Below are 15,087 nucleotides of genomic sequence, written 5' to 3' on the forward strand. Positions count from 1 at the left end.
AAAACACTGAATCTAATAAAACCTGCATAAAGAGATCTGCTGTCCCAGTTGTTTATATACCATTGTATGTTTTGGAAGTCTGAAGAAAAGCAAGTCAGAAAGACAATGACAAAAAAGATGTCCCAAATATATTTTAAGACTCTAGTTTTCATTTCTAATGTATAGTGACTTCAGTAGTGTGGCATATTTCCATTTTAAAAATCATTTTCATGCCAGCTTCATTGAAGCAGGTTTATGACATGTTGTGTTATGAATGAAAAGTATAACTGAATTGCAAATAGATATACCTGTGGAAAAAAAAACAATTCTGAACCTGAAATTATTTGCAAATCATTGGCAACATATTCCACTTTTAAGGAAGGTTCGAATCAATCAAGCAAATATTTCATTACTTTTCCTGCAGCTTGGAAGCTTCTCAAGAACCATCAAATTTAAACCTGTTTTAAGACTGCATTATTTAATTTAGTTGTCAGTGTTGGTTACAATATTTTCTTTCTTGGAAGATATTATTCTTGGTTTCATGGTATTTTCACAATTAAGCTAAAATTTACAACTTATTAATATAATATTTTGCAGATAATTATGCAAAAATACATCTGTATGCATAATTACATCTGTTTATTTGAATTTTACAATGATATTCTGTAATGTAATACAATATCCTTTCTATTTCTTCAGCATACCCAATCAACTCTGCAAACATTATATTCCCACACACATTTCTGTTCGATTTTATAATTGAATTTAATGAAAACATTTCATTCAGTGAGTGATTACATTTAGTGCTAAATTAGATTGTGCTTGTTATTATTAATGCCTGTAATAAGAAAAGAGTCAGGTATGGCTGGTAATAATTAATGAGCTAGTTTTAATCCATTTTCACTGCTGCATCGTTAGTATCTAATACTAAGGAGCTATCAACATATTTTTCCTTTTATATGCTGACATATTGGTTGCAACGGAGGAAAAAAAGATGACAGAATCAATAGCATTCTATTCATTTAACATTTTATGGAAAAGAAAACACATGAGGTGCAACAGTGGTCACTGGCAGGTTTATAGGCTGCTAATATTGTTCAGAATGAATATTACATTCAGACAGGCATATCAATGTGAGGAAAATGGAGGGATATGATTATGTAGGCAGAGGGAATTGGTTAGGTTGACCATTTAAAAGCTGGTTTAACTGGATCGGCACAATATTGTGAGCTGTAGGTCCTGTTCCTATGGTGTTCTGTTATATGTTCTATTTACCAGGTAATATATCATGTAAATGTTCTATTGAAAATATACCGATTATGTTGTGCTGTTTTATAGATCCTACTATTATTGTGGTAATTTTTGAACTCATAAATTAAAAAATATATAAATGCAGAAAATGAATTGTAGGTACTAAGTAGCTTATATTTCAATATCTTTTCCCTTGGAGGAAGCAAAAAAAAAGATTGGGGGAATTGAACATTCTCAAGTGAAACTGTTGTTAAATGACCAAATGTCCAAAATCTAAATTGCTTAGAATTTGTAATTGATCATTGATACGAGAATTTTGTATGTCTTGTTTGCAGAGAATGAAGAAACAGGAACCATTCAGTACCCAATGTAACACTAATAGTAACTGACACAAACAATATCAGTTCTGCCACACACAAGATCAACTCTACTCCATTTGCTGCCACCACTGGGACACCATGTTTCCCGCTGATGCAGTTATGAAATATAAAATGTAATTTGACACTAGTTTTTTTGCTAGTTCTGCTACTCTTGCTTCTGATATGGAATTTGATATGGTTAAATATGTGGTCTCAAAACCAAGCTACGTTTGCACTGGCCAAACAAGTTCTGTGCTTTGTTTTAATTCTGTTTTCAAAAATTCCTTAATTACTGATAGTTTTGTTAGGATGCTGTTTCAAAAAATTATGTCCAGGAATACTGTTCTTATGTCATGATCATTTATACATTTTTTATGTGTTCCAAGCAATATTTTACCTGGTTTTAAAATATTGGTATCAGCAATTTCACAAGCACACTTGTGCTTGAATTTTCTTCTGAAAACCTACCTGTTTTCAGTTTAGAAATGACAGAATGAAGACCAGTATTTTGATTTTTTTTTGTCAGAGTAATACTTCAAAAAGTCTAGCAAAATAGTTAGTGACGAACAAGACTGTATTGCTAGCTGAATGGAAATCTAAAATCTGGCTTGCTACATATGAATCACAAATACAAGAAAATCTGCAGGTGCTGGAAACCCAAGGCAAACACACAAAATGCTGGAGGTACTCAGCAGGCCAGGCAGCATCTATCTTTGCCAGGACAGGATGCTTTGGAGGTGTTGCATTTGTTGGAAGGTGGATGTACCTGATAACGCATAGGAACAGAATTAGGCCTGTTGGCCTAGTGACTCTGCTGTGCCATTCCATCACGGCTGATTTATTATTCCTCCCAAAACCATTCTTCTCCCTTCTCCCTGTAACCTTTGACACTCTAACTAATCAGGAACCTATCAACCTCCACTTTAAATATACACAGTGACTTGGCCTCCATAGCCATCCGTAACAATGAATTCAACAGATTCACTACCCTCTGGCTAAAGAAATTCCTTTTCATCTTGGTTCTAAATGGACATCCCCCTATTCTGAGGCTGTGCCTTTTGGTCCTAGACTCACCCGCTATAGGAAACATCTTCTCTATATCCACTCTATCAAGGCCTTTTAATATTCAATAGTTTTCAATGAGATCCCCCCCACCACTCTTCTAAGCTCCAGTGAGTACAGGCCCAGAACCATCAGTTGCTCCTCTTATGCAGACATCCCACCCTGCAAAAACTCATTTCAGGGAGTTAGCACCATCAGTTTGCGGGAGACTCCCAGAACTTCCGGGAGAGGTGGGATGTCTGCAATATACAATAGACAATAGACAATAGGTGCAGGAGTAGGCCATTCGGCCCTTCGAGCCAGCACCACCATTCACTGTGATCATGGCTGATCATCCACTATCAGTATCCAGTTCCTGCCTTATCCCCATAACCTTTGATTCCACTATCTGTAAGAGCTCTATTCATCTCTTTCTTGAAAGCATCCAGAGACTTGGCCTCCACAGCCTTCTGGGGCAGAGCATTCCATATATCCACCACTCTCTGGGTGAAAAAGTTTTTCCTCAACTCCATTCTAAATGGCCTACCCCTAATTCTTAAACTGTGGCCTCTGGTTCTGGACTCACCCATCAGCGAGAACATGCTTCCTGCCTGCAGCATGTCCAATCCCTTAATAATCTTATATGTTTCAATAAGATCCCCTCTCAGCCTTTTAAATTCCGGAGTATACAAGCCCAGTTGCTCCAATCTTTCGACATATGACAGTCCCGCCATCCCGGGAATTAACCTTGTGAGCCTACGTTGCACTCCCTCAATAGCAAGAATATCCTTCCTCAAATTTGGAGACCAAAACTGCACACAGTACTGCAGGTGTGGTCTCACCAGGGCCCTGTACAGCTGCAGAAGGACCTCTTTGCTCTTATACTCAATTCCCCTTGTTATGAAGGCCAGCATGCCATTAGCTTTCTTCACTGCCTGCTGTACTTGCATGCTTGCTTTCAGCGACTGATGTACAAGAACAACTAGATCTCGTAGAGTAACTCCTTAGCAGCTAGCCAGCTAGTTTAAATATCGTTAGCTCTGCTAATGAATGAATAACACCTGTTAAACTCACCTCAACATGTCTTTTACAGTCTTAACCCACCATGGGCAATAGAAAAGTCACTGTTGCAGACAGAGCAGTGAGCAGCACTGTCATTATTTTTGACCCCTATTAGGCAGGGGCACACTTTGGGGTAGTCTAGGGAGACGTACGTTTTATATTTTCTTTTGTTTTTTGGAATACTGCCATGGCGCGCTCGTGCTCTCTCTCTCTTGTGGTCGTTCTCGTGATCTCTCTTGCTTTCTCTCACTCGCTCTCAAAAATTGATTTCCGTGATATTGTATATAATTTGCAGGCATCAGGGAGCCACTATTAATATGCGGGAGACTCCCAGAACTTCCGGGAGAGGTGGGATGGCTGCATATGTTAACCCTTTCATTCCTGGAATAATTCTCGTGAACCTCCTCTGGACCCTCTTCAATTCCAGCACATCTGTCTTGGATAAGACAAAACTGCTAACAATACTCACAAAGTACATTCTGATCTTATGAAGCCGCAGCATTACATCCTTGCCCTTATATTCTCATCCACTTGAAATGAATGCTAACATTGCATTTGCCTTTCTTACCACTGACTCAACTTGTAAGTCAACCTGTAGGGAATCCTGCACAAGGACTCTCAAGTTCTTTTGCACCTCTGATATTTTGAATTTTCTCTCCATATAGAAAATAGTTTATGCCTTTATTCTTTCTACCAAATCGCATAACCATGCACATCCTACACTATATTCCATCTGTCATTTCTTTGCCCATTCTCCCAATCTATCTAAGTCCTTCTGCAGAATCTCTGCTTCCTCAATGCTACCTGCCCCTCCACTTACTTTTGTATGGTCTGCTAACTTGCCCACAAAACCATCAATTCTAACATCCAAATTATTGACATGTAACGTGAAAAGAAGCAGTCCCAAAACCGACCTCTGTGAAACACCACTGCAGCTAACCAGAAAGGGCTCCCTTCATTCCCACTTTGGTCTCCTGCCAGTCAGCCAATCTTCTATCCATGCTAGTATATTTTTCTGTAACACTATGGTCTCCTATCTCGTTTAGCAGTATCTTATGCAGTACCTTGTCAATGGCTTCTGAAAACCCAAGTAAGTAATATCCACTAACTCTCCTTTGTCTACCCTGCCTATTATTTCCTTTAAGAATTCCATCAGATTTATCGGTCAAGATTTCTCCTTAAGGAAACCATGCTGACTTTGGCCTATTTTATCATGTGTCTCCAAGTACCCAGAAACCCCTTCCTTCATAATGGACTCTACCATCTTGCCAACCACTGAAGTCAGGCTAACTGGCCTATGATTTCCATTCTTCTGCCTCCATTCCTTCTTAAGGAGTGGAGGGGCATTTGATATTTTCTAGTCCTCTAGAACTATTCCAGAATTATTGATTCTTGAAAGATCATGACTAATGACTCCACAATCACTTCAGTTATCTCTTTCAGAACCCTGGGGTGTAGTCCATCTGGTCCAGGTGATTTATCTACCTTCAGACCCTTTGGCTTCCCAAGCATCTTCTCCTTATTAATAGCAACAATACTCACTTCTGCTCCCTGACGTTCTCCAATTTCTGGCAGACTGCTAGTGTCTTCCACAGTGAAGACTGCTGCAAAATGCTTCTTAAGTTCATCTGCTATTTCTTTGTCTTCCATTACTATCCCTCCAGTGTCATTTTTCAGCAGTCTGATATCCACTCTTGCCTCTCTTATACATCTGAAAAAAACTTCTGGTATTCTCTTTTATTTTATTGGCTAGCTCTCCCTCATATTTCATCTTTTCTCTGCTGATGGCTTTTTTAGTTGCCTTCTGTTGGTTTTTAAAATATTACCAATCTTCTAACTTCACACTATTTTTTTGCTATATTATATGCCCTCTCTTTTCCCTATGCTGTCATTGACTTCCCTTGTCAGCCATGGCTGTGTCATCCTCCCTTTAGAATACTTCAGCATCTTTGGGATGTATTCATCTCATGCCTCCTGATTTCCCCCAGAGACTCCAGCCATTGCTGCTCTAAAATTATCCCTGCTAGCGTCCCTTTCCAATCAACCTTGGCGAACTCCTCCCTCGTGCCTCTGAAATTCCCTTTTATTCCACTGTAATACCGATACGTTTGACTTTATCTTCTCCCTCTCAAACTGCAGGGTGTATTCTATCATATTATGATCACTGCTTCCTAAGGGCTTCTTTACCCTAAGCTCCTTAATCAAATCTGGCTCAATACACAACACCCAATCCGGAACAGCTTATCCTCTTGTGGGCTCAACCATAAGCTGCTCTAGAAAGCCATCTCATAGATATTCTACAAATTCCCTACCTTGGGATCCAGCACCAACCCAATTTTACAAATATACATGCATATTGAAATTCCCCATGACTGTCGTAACACTGCCCTCTTTAGATGACTTTTCTATCTCCCATTGTAATTTGTATCCAACATCTTGGCTACTGTTCAGAGGCCTGTTTATAACTCCCATCAGGGTGTTTTTACCCTTGCAATTTCATAACCCTACCCACAAGTATTCTGTATCTTCATTTCATCTTCATTTTTTTTAACCAACAGAGCCTCCCCACCCCCTCTGCCTGATTGCCTGTCCTCTTCATACAAGGTGTATGTTTGGATGTTAAACTCCCAGCTGTGAGTTCTTTCAGCCACGACTCAGTCATGCACAATGTTGTACCTGGCAAACTCTAACTGTGCTACAAGACCGTTATCCAAGGGCGCATGCCTCTGTCTCTGTGATCTTCCCATACAGTGTCTGGGAACTGACAAGTCTTCTCACCTCACCCCAACTATCCCACTACACGCAGCAGCTGCTCCACGTGAAAAGTACCACTTCCACGTGTCAAGCCATGCTGCTACATTTTGTAGAATAATTCATGAGTCACATGAAACTTGAGGGCGTTTTAGTTTGTGTTTGAATCATGCAGGAATTTCACCATCAATTTCCATTTTCCAAGGTTGCTTGCCACTGATATTATGCATGCAAGGGAGTGCTTTGGTGCACAAAGTCCCCCTTTATATGCTTGCATGAAAATTACACCCAGTGGTTTCAACTAGACGTGGCATGAATCCCCTTTGGAATGCCATTCTGGTGTGGCATTGATTTCTTTTTATGCTCTGGACTTTTTATGCTTCTACAATTAAGTTGTTAGTTGTAAACTTTACAACTTTATTGAGTTGCTTCATCAACAGACAACCTTGGAAATTTTTTGGTAAATTGGTTTATTATTGTCATATACCTGTACCAATGTATATGGCAAGTTGGTCAGATGGCGCTCAGCTGTGATCTGAGTTAGTAGGTCAGACTTACAGTGGATGTTTTTTAAGTTCATGAGGGGACTCTGGTTTTAGGGACAGAGAGGGGAATTAGGAGTCAGATTAGTATTTAGGGACAGAGATATAGGGGAGATAGAGCTCATGCTGGGGTATAGGTGTTCAGTGTTCTAAGGTCATCCACATGGGACTTCTGTGAACGGACGTCAGTCTGACAAACGCTGTGGACATAGACCAATGAGGGTGAAGGCCAGTGGACATAGACCAATGAGGGTGAAGGCCAGTGGCCCTCCACTTCAGTGACTGCCCCTCCGCCCCCCCCCAGGATGGCAGTTCACAGGATCAGAGGTCCATGCAGGCAGGAGACATGAGTCTGGGTTTCAAGGTCTGAAGTTCAGGGGACCCGTCATCAATGAGTTCTTGCATTGATACTAAAGATCGAAATCCAGGGGTCGAAGAGTGTAGTCAGTGAGTCCAGACCTTGAGGCCCAATGGCTGAAGCTCTGAGTTTGCAAGTCCATTAGGGAAGTTGGAGGCCTGATGTTTGGGAGCCCATTGGAGGCATAGAGGCAGCCTGTCTTGAGAATGGAGGACTGGCTAAGTGAGTGGGTGGGAGGGAGAAAAAGGACTTGTTTTACTGTTATTGTTTTGATGCTGTTGTTTTCTTGCTTTGCTGGATGTTTTGGACATGATATGTTGGTGCCAGAATGTGCAGTGGTGCTTGTGGGCTGTCTCCAGGAGAACCTTTGGTTGTGTTGTTTGTTCATGCAAACAATGCATTCAGTTTTTGTTTCAATGTCCATGTGATAAATAAATGAAGTACATTAGTCTTACATCATTTTGGATGACAGTTTGCACATTTGTCAGTCAATGATACAGGCTTTGGTAAACTGCTCACAAAAATCAGTTGAATGGCTTGCTTCCATGGATTAGATGGTCTTATGATGAGGGATACATACAATTAGATGACATGTTGGCAATAGACTGTACAAGGTATTACTGTCTATTGGAGGACTGTAATGGTATTAACACAGCTAGAGATAGAAACATAGAAACATAGAAAATAGGTGCAGGAGTAGGCCATTCGGCCCTTCGAGCCTGCACTGCCATTCAGTATGATTATGGCTGATCATCCAACTCAGAACCCTGTACCTGCTTTCTCTCTATACCCTCTGATCCTTTTAATCACAAGGACCATATCTAACTCCCTCTAAAATATAGCCAATGAACTGGCCTCAACTGTTTCCTGTGGCAGAGAATTCCACAGATTCACCACTCTCTGTGTGAAGAAGTTTTCCCTCATCTCGGTCCTAAAAAGCTTCCCCTTTATCCTTAAACTGTGATCCCTTGTTCTGGACTTCCCCAACATCGGGAACAATCTTCCTGCATCTAGCCTGTCCAATCCTTTTAGAATTTTATACATTTCAATAAGATCCCCCCTCAATCTTCTAAATTCCAGCGAGTATAAGCCTAGTCGATCCAGTCTTTTATCATATGAAAGTCCTGCCATCCCAGGAATCAATCTGGTGAACCTTCCTTATACTCCCTCTATGGCAAGAATATCTTTGCTCAGATCAGGGGACCAAAACTGCACACAATACTCCAGGTATGGTCTCACCAAGGCCTTATATAACTGTAGTAGAACCTCCCTGCTCCTGTACTCAAATCCTCTTGCTATGAATGCCAGCATACCATTCGCCTTTTTCACCGCCTGCTGTACCTGCATGCTCACTTTCAATGACTGGTGTATAATGACACCCAGGTCTCGTTGCACCTCCCCTTTTCCTAATCGGCCACCATTCAGATAATAATCTGTTTTCCTGTTCTTTCCACCAAAGTGGATAACCTCACATTTATCCACATTAAATTGCATCTGCCATGAATTTGCCGAATCACCTAACCTATCCAAGTCACCCTGCATCCTCTTAGCATCCTCCTTGCAGCTAACACTGCCGCCCAGCTTCGTGTCATCCGCAAACTTGGAGATGCTGCATTTAATTCCCTCGTCTAAATCATTAATATATATTGTAAACAACTGGGGTCCCAGCACTGAGCCTTGCGGTACTCCACTAGTCACTGCCTGCCATTCTGAAAAGGTTCAGTTTACTCCCACTCTTTGCTTCCTGTCTGCCACCCAATTCTCTATCCACATCAATGCCATACCCCCAATACTGTGTGCTTTAAGTTTGCACACCAATCTCCTGCCTGTGTGGGACCTTGTCAAGAGCCTTTTGAAAATCCAAATATACCACATCCACTGGTTCTCTCCTATCCACTCTACTAGTTACATCCTCAAAAAATTCTATAAGATTCGTCAGACATGATTTTCCTTTCACAAATCCATGCTGACTTTGTCCGATCATTTCACCGCTTTCCAAATGTGCTGTTATCACATCTTTGATAACTGACTCTAGCATTTTACCCAGCACCGATGTCAGGCTAACCGGTCTATAATTCCCCAGTTTCTCTCTCCCTCCTTTTTTAAAAAGCAGGGTTACATTAGCCACCCTCCAATCCTCAGGAAGTAATCCAGAATCTAAAGAGTTTTGAAAAATTATCAGTAATGCATCCACTATTTCTTGGGCTACTTCCTTAAGTACTCTGGGATGCAGACCATCTGGTCCTGGGGATTTATCTGCCTTTAATCCCTTCAATTTACCTAACACCACTTCCCTACTAACATGTATTTCCCTCAGTTCCTCCATCTCACTAGACCCTCGGTCCCCTACTATTTCCGGAAGATCATTTATGTCCTCCTTAGTGAAGACAGAACCAAAGTAGTTATTCTATCAGTCTGCCATGTCCTTGTTCCCCATGATCAATTCACCTGTTTCTGACTGTAAGGGACCTACATTTGTCGTAACCAATCTTTTTCTTTTCACATATCTATAAAAGCTTTTACAGCCAGCTTTTATGTTCCCTGCCAGCTTTCTCTCATAATCTTTTTTCCCTTTCCTAATTAAGCCCTTTGTCCTCCTCTGCTGGACTCTGAATTTCTCCCAGTCCTCAGGTGTGCCGCTTTTTCTGGCTAATTTGTATGTTTCTTCTTTGGAATTGATACTATCCCTAATTTCCCTTGTCAGTCACAGGTGCAGTACCTTCCCTGATTTATTCTTTTGCCAAAATGGGATGAACAATTGTAGTTCATCCATACGATCTTTAAATGCTTGCCATTGCATACCCACCGTCAACCCTTTAAGTATCATTTGCCAGTCTATCTTAGCTAATTCATGTCTCATACCTTCAAAGTTACCCTTCTGTAAGTCCAGAACTTTTGTTTCTGAATTAACTGTGTCACTCTCCATCTTAATGAAGAATTCCACCATATTATGGTCACTCTTACCCAAGGGGCCTCGCATGACAAGATTGCTAATTAACCCTTCCTCATTGCTCAACACCCAGTCTAGAATGGTCTGCTCTCTAGTTGGTTCCTCAACATGTTGGTTCAGAAAACCATCCCGCATACATTCCAAGAAATCCTTTTCCTCAGCACTCTTACCAATTTGGTTCACCCAATCTATATGTAGATTGAAGTCACCCATTATAACTGCTGTTCCTTTATTGCATGCATTTCTAATTTCCTGTTTAATGCCATCCCGAACCTCACTACTACTGTTAGGTGGCCTGTACACAACTCCCACCAGCGTTTTCTTCCCTTTAGTGTTATGCAGCTCTAACCAATTGGGCTGATGCGGGAATGGAGGCAAAGATTACTGGTTGTAATTAAGCAAAGGTTATATTTAAGTTTCATTTCTGGTAGGGGTTATATAATTTCCATGGAAGTATCAATCCATCGGGTGACTGTAATCCTTATAGGTCAGTAATAAAAAAGAAACAGGCCTTTTGGCTCACTTTTTATGCCAGTCCAAGTATTCATTTATGGTCATCTCATTTTCCAGAATTTGGCCTATGATCTTCTATTTCATGACATTTCAAAAATTTTGTCTAAGTGCCAAAATATTATGAGAGTACGTGTCTTCACCATCCACTCAGTCATGCCTTGCTCCCTTTAATCATTTAACCATATAGTAAGGCGTAAAATCCTCATGGCAGGCAGGGTAAGTTTTGTGATACGGCTCTCCATGAATTCATGGATGAAGCCAAACTCCACATGCTCCTGGCATTGTTGGCAATTTTTCTAAGAGGTTTCTGTACACCAGGGCTTATTTTTTGCAGATCTATCCCTTTTGCAGACAGGGTGGAAATCCAGCTTAGGCAATTGGAGCGCAGATGATGGTGTCGCTTGATCTGACATTCACCGCCACCAGCTCCAATATTGACTTTTAAGACTTGATGTAGATTAGAAATTGGTTCTGTGTGTAACTGGTCATAAGCCACATGCAGCTGGGGCAGGGAAAATGGTGCTTGAGATGCCATCTGCTTTGATTCAAAGTCAGTTCTCTTGCATAGGATTCAGATGAGGAATTTGATGGGGTATCTCACCAAAGGAGGACGATAGATGTGCACAGTGGTGTACGGTGACCTTGTAATTGTCCTTTCACTTCTTTCCTTCCCATCGTCTGGAGACTCAAACAGCCTTTCTAGGTGAAATTGCAATTTACCTGAACTTCTTCCAATCTTGTGTACTGTATTTTGTGTTCACAATGTGGCTTCATCTATACTGGAGGAAACAAACACCGACTGAGTATTTGCTTCATGAAGCAAATGGCAGCTTCCCATTGCTGCCACGTTAATTCACTATCTGACTCGCAGTCTGACATATCTGTGCTCATACTGTGAGTCCCATTGCAAGCTTGAGGAACAGCACCTTATCTTCCGTCTGGGCACATTTCAGCTTTCTAAACTTAATACTGAATTGTACAACTTCAGGTAACTTGATTTCTGTCTGTATCATTTGCATATCCATGACATCATTGGTTTAAGATTATTTGCATTTCTCCCCTTTCATTTTTTCTCTCACTCTGGCTGTGGAGGGCACAGTCTGCCTTTCTCTCCAGGCGCGGATTCCCACTCTGCATTTTACAACACCCGCATTCCTCTGTCTATGTTAGACCATGTTATAAGCTGATAAGACATAGAAACAGAGTTAGGCCGTTTGGTCTATTGAGTCTGCTCTGCCATTCAATCATGGCTGATTTATTATCTCTCTCAACCCCATTCTTTTGCCTTCTCACCATAACCTTTGATGCCCTTGATAATCAAGAACCGATCAATCTCTGCTTTAAATATATTCAATGACTTGGACTCCACAGCTATCTGTGACAATGAATTCTCTCTCTCTCTAAATGCTCCCATTCACTCATTAACTAGAAAACCTTGTTTACAGCTTACCCCTGTTCATCCAGGTCTGACCCTATCAGACACATCCCCTCTCTCCATCACCGTACAGCTTAACAAGCATCTTTATTTCCTTCCCAGATCTGACGAAGAGTCTTCAAGCTGAAACCAACTCTTTTTCTTCTTACAACATAGACTGACCTTCTGAATATTTCCAGCATTTTCTGTCTTCGTATTTCAGTGCCACATGTATGAATTTGGTTTCCCTGAATGGAATACTTCCATGATCATTTCCAAGTAATTCTGGAAAGTGGTGGCCTGGGAACTTGGTGTTTTCAATCATGATATTATTTTCATTGTCATTTGCACATACGTACATGCCAACACTGAGTCATAACTTGGATTCCCAACACTCGGTCAGGGAGGCCCCCTTTAACTGGTAGCATGCCAAACCAAGAAACACTGACTTAAAAAGTTAAAAGATTTGAGAAGGCCCAGTAGCAAACTTATTCCAGAAACCATGGAAACAAACACTCTAGTCACAGGGGAAGTGTGTGTGTGTGTGTCTTGTACAACCATGGCTTTCTCTCCCAACTCAGCCTATAATCTTCTGTCTCCCACCCGCTCCTGTGGGATGAATTTCTGCCTCCCACCCGCACTCCCCTTCCCCCAGGTTTCTGTGCAGTCCCAGTAATATTTCTTTACCTTTGCACAGTGCACAGTGCTTGAAGGCCAATAGGTCAATTCAGAAAAACCTGGTGCCTTTGCATAATGGCAGTTTCGATGCCATGCGGAGATGGATTGTGCTCATTGAATTTCTAGTCCAGTGTTTTTGTTGAGAAAGTTCTCTACTAATTGAGGTAAGTGTTGTGGGTTTCCTAATATGCTCCAGGATTGTCTGTGTTCCGAGTAATCATCGTGAGATTGATTGAAGACTGCACATAGATACCTGCGCTCCCTGCTCAACATATGTTAGAACATTCCTCTGAAATACTATGGCTACAGACTTTGAGAGCTTACCATGGATAAACAATGGAAAAGAAAACAATCTTCGCACCACTGCCAGCCTGCGTAAATAGGAAAAACACATCTTGACCCCACAAATATCGAGACAGATTCTAAAGGTTGCCTAGCAACGTAACATTCAACCAATTACTGAGGCTCTGTGCTCCCTTTCTTGCTTCGATTAAGACACAAAACTCAGTACTTTGAGGCTGTGTGTTGCACTTGCAATTGTCATTCTCAGCCAATCAAAAATAACACAATGATTTAGAAATTCTCATTGTTTTGTAATTCAGTGTTCGGTATGAAGACTGCTTGGAATTAAAGGGTTTGATGTTAATCATTTCAGCAAGATAGCTCCATAACAGATGTTTGCTGATTTAATCTGAAAGTTTAATAGTGACATAAATGTCATCTTTTATGGCTTAATATTGGCAATAAACCCTCTACTGAATGTATTCTTCAAAATAATTGCTCAATGTAATAGTTGTTGAGAATGTTTTACCGGTATATTTATCTTTTGTATCAGGGTTACACCAATAACCATTTATATTGGACCTATAACATAGCAATAATGCAGCAACTGGCTTCAGAAATATTATCATAAATAACTGATGCTAAGTCACAAGGTAACATCACAACATATAGTCAATAGTTTGGTGGGATAAATGTTTCAAGGAGTGCCTTAAGGAAGGAAAGAATGGTAGAGAGATGAAAATGTTTGGGGAGGTACTTCTGGAGCTTAAGGAAGTCAAATCAACTTCTTTTACCTTACATTGTATTACTGAAGTTTTACTTTTGAACTCCACAATACTGCTTCATAATTTTGAAAACTAAAATTGAATGTTGTAATTTTTTCTCATGGCACTTTTGAAGCTGAGTGCATGTGCCATGATGCCACAGAAACATAGAACAAAGGTAGGTCATCCAGCCCTTTGTGTCTGTGCCATCTATTAACATATTATGACTGATTATCTATTTCACTATCCTTCTCTTGATCCCTTTGGCAATAAGAAGCAAGCCTACCTCCTCCTTGAATATAGTTGGTGACTTGGTCTTCTACAGTTGAGAATTTGCAGGATGGCTACACTTTAGGTGAAGAAATATCTCCTGATGTTGGCTCTGAATGGTATATCCAATATCCTGCAGTGGCAGTCCCTGGTTCTGAGCACTCCAGACACTGGGAACTTTTTCTCCTGTATCTAGTTTGTTTAATCCTTTTAGAATTTTGTAGTTTTTCATGGGATCCCTCTTCATTGTTCCAATGAATTCGGGCCTAATCAACTCAACCTCTTTTCTTAAGTCAGAATTGCCATTCTAGTAAACCTTAATTGCTCCACCTTCATTTCAAGAATATCCTTTCTCAGATAAGGAGAGCAAATCAGCAAACAACCAGATGTTAAACAGGTTGAAGGAACAGAATGCATAGACATCAAGCAATCAAATATATAAAGCCATTTTATTAACCTAAGTCCTGGTCCTGGGAATGCCCCTAAATTTCATTGGGACCTGAATATATTTGGTTTCCCATGGTCTTGTTTGAACCATTATATTTTAAAAAAACACACTTTGTTTAGGGGAGTAGGGTGGGTCCTTTTACACTGTAGCCTAAAATCAAAGCTAAACCAATACAGCAAGTCAGATAAAAATACATAAGTAAAAATACTTAAATACTTAAATAATACTTGGTCTTGATGGATACTTTGCAAGTCTACAGAGTGTGGTGGATACAACATAATCCAACTCAGAAAAAGACCCCCCCCCCCATGCTATTGAGCACATTGGACTTGGCGGATCTTATGTGGTGCTTTCAGATTATCATAAAATTGTTGTGGGACTACTGGAATTTGACTAGTGGTCTGGTGTGATTAATTGTGGTGAGG

The sequence above is a fragment of the Mobula birostris genome, chromosome 4 (genome assembly GCF_030028105.1).
Source record: "Mobula birostris isolate sMobBir1 chromosome 4, sMobBir1.hap1, whole genome shotgun sequence".
NCBI lineage: Eukaryota > Metazoa > Chordata > Chondrichthyes > Myliobatiformes > Myliobatidae > Mobula > Mobula birostris.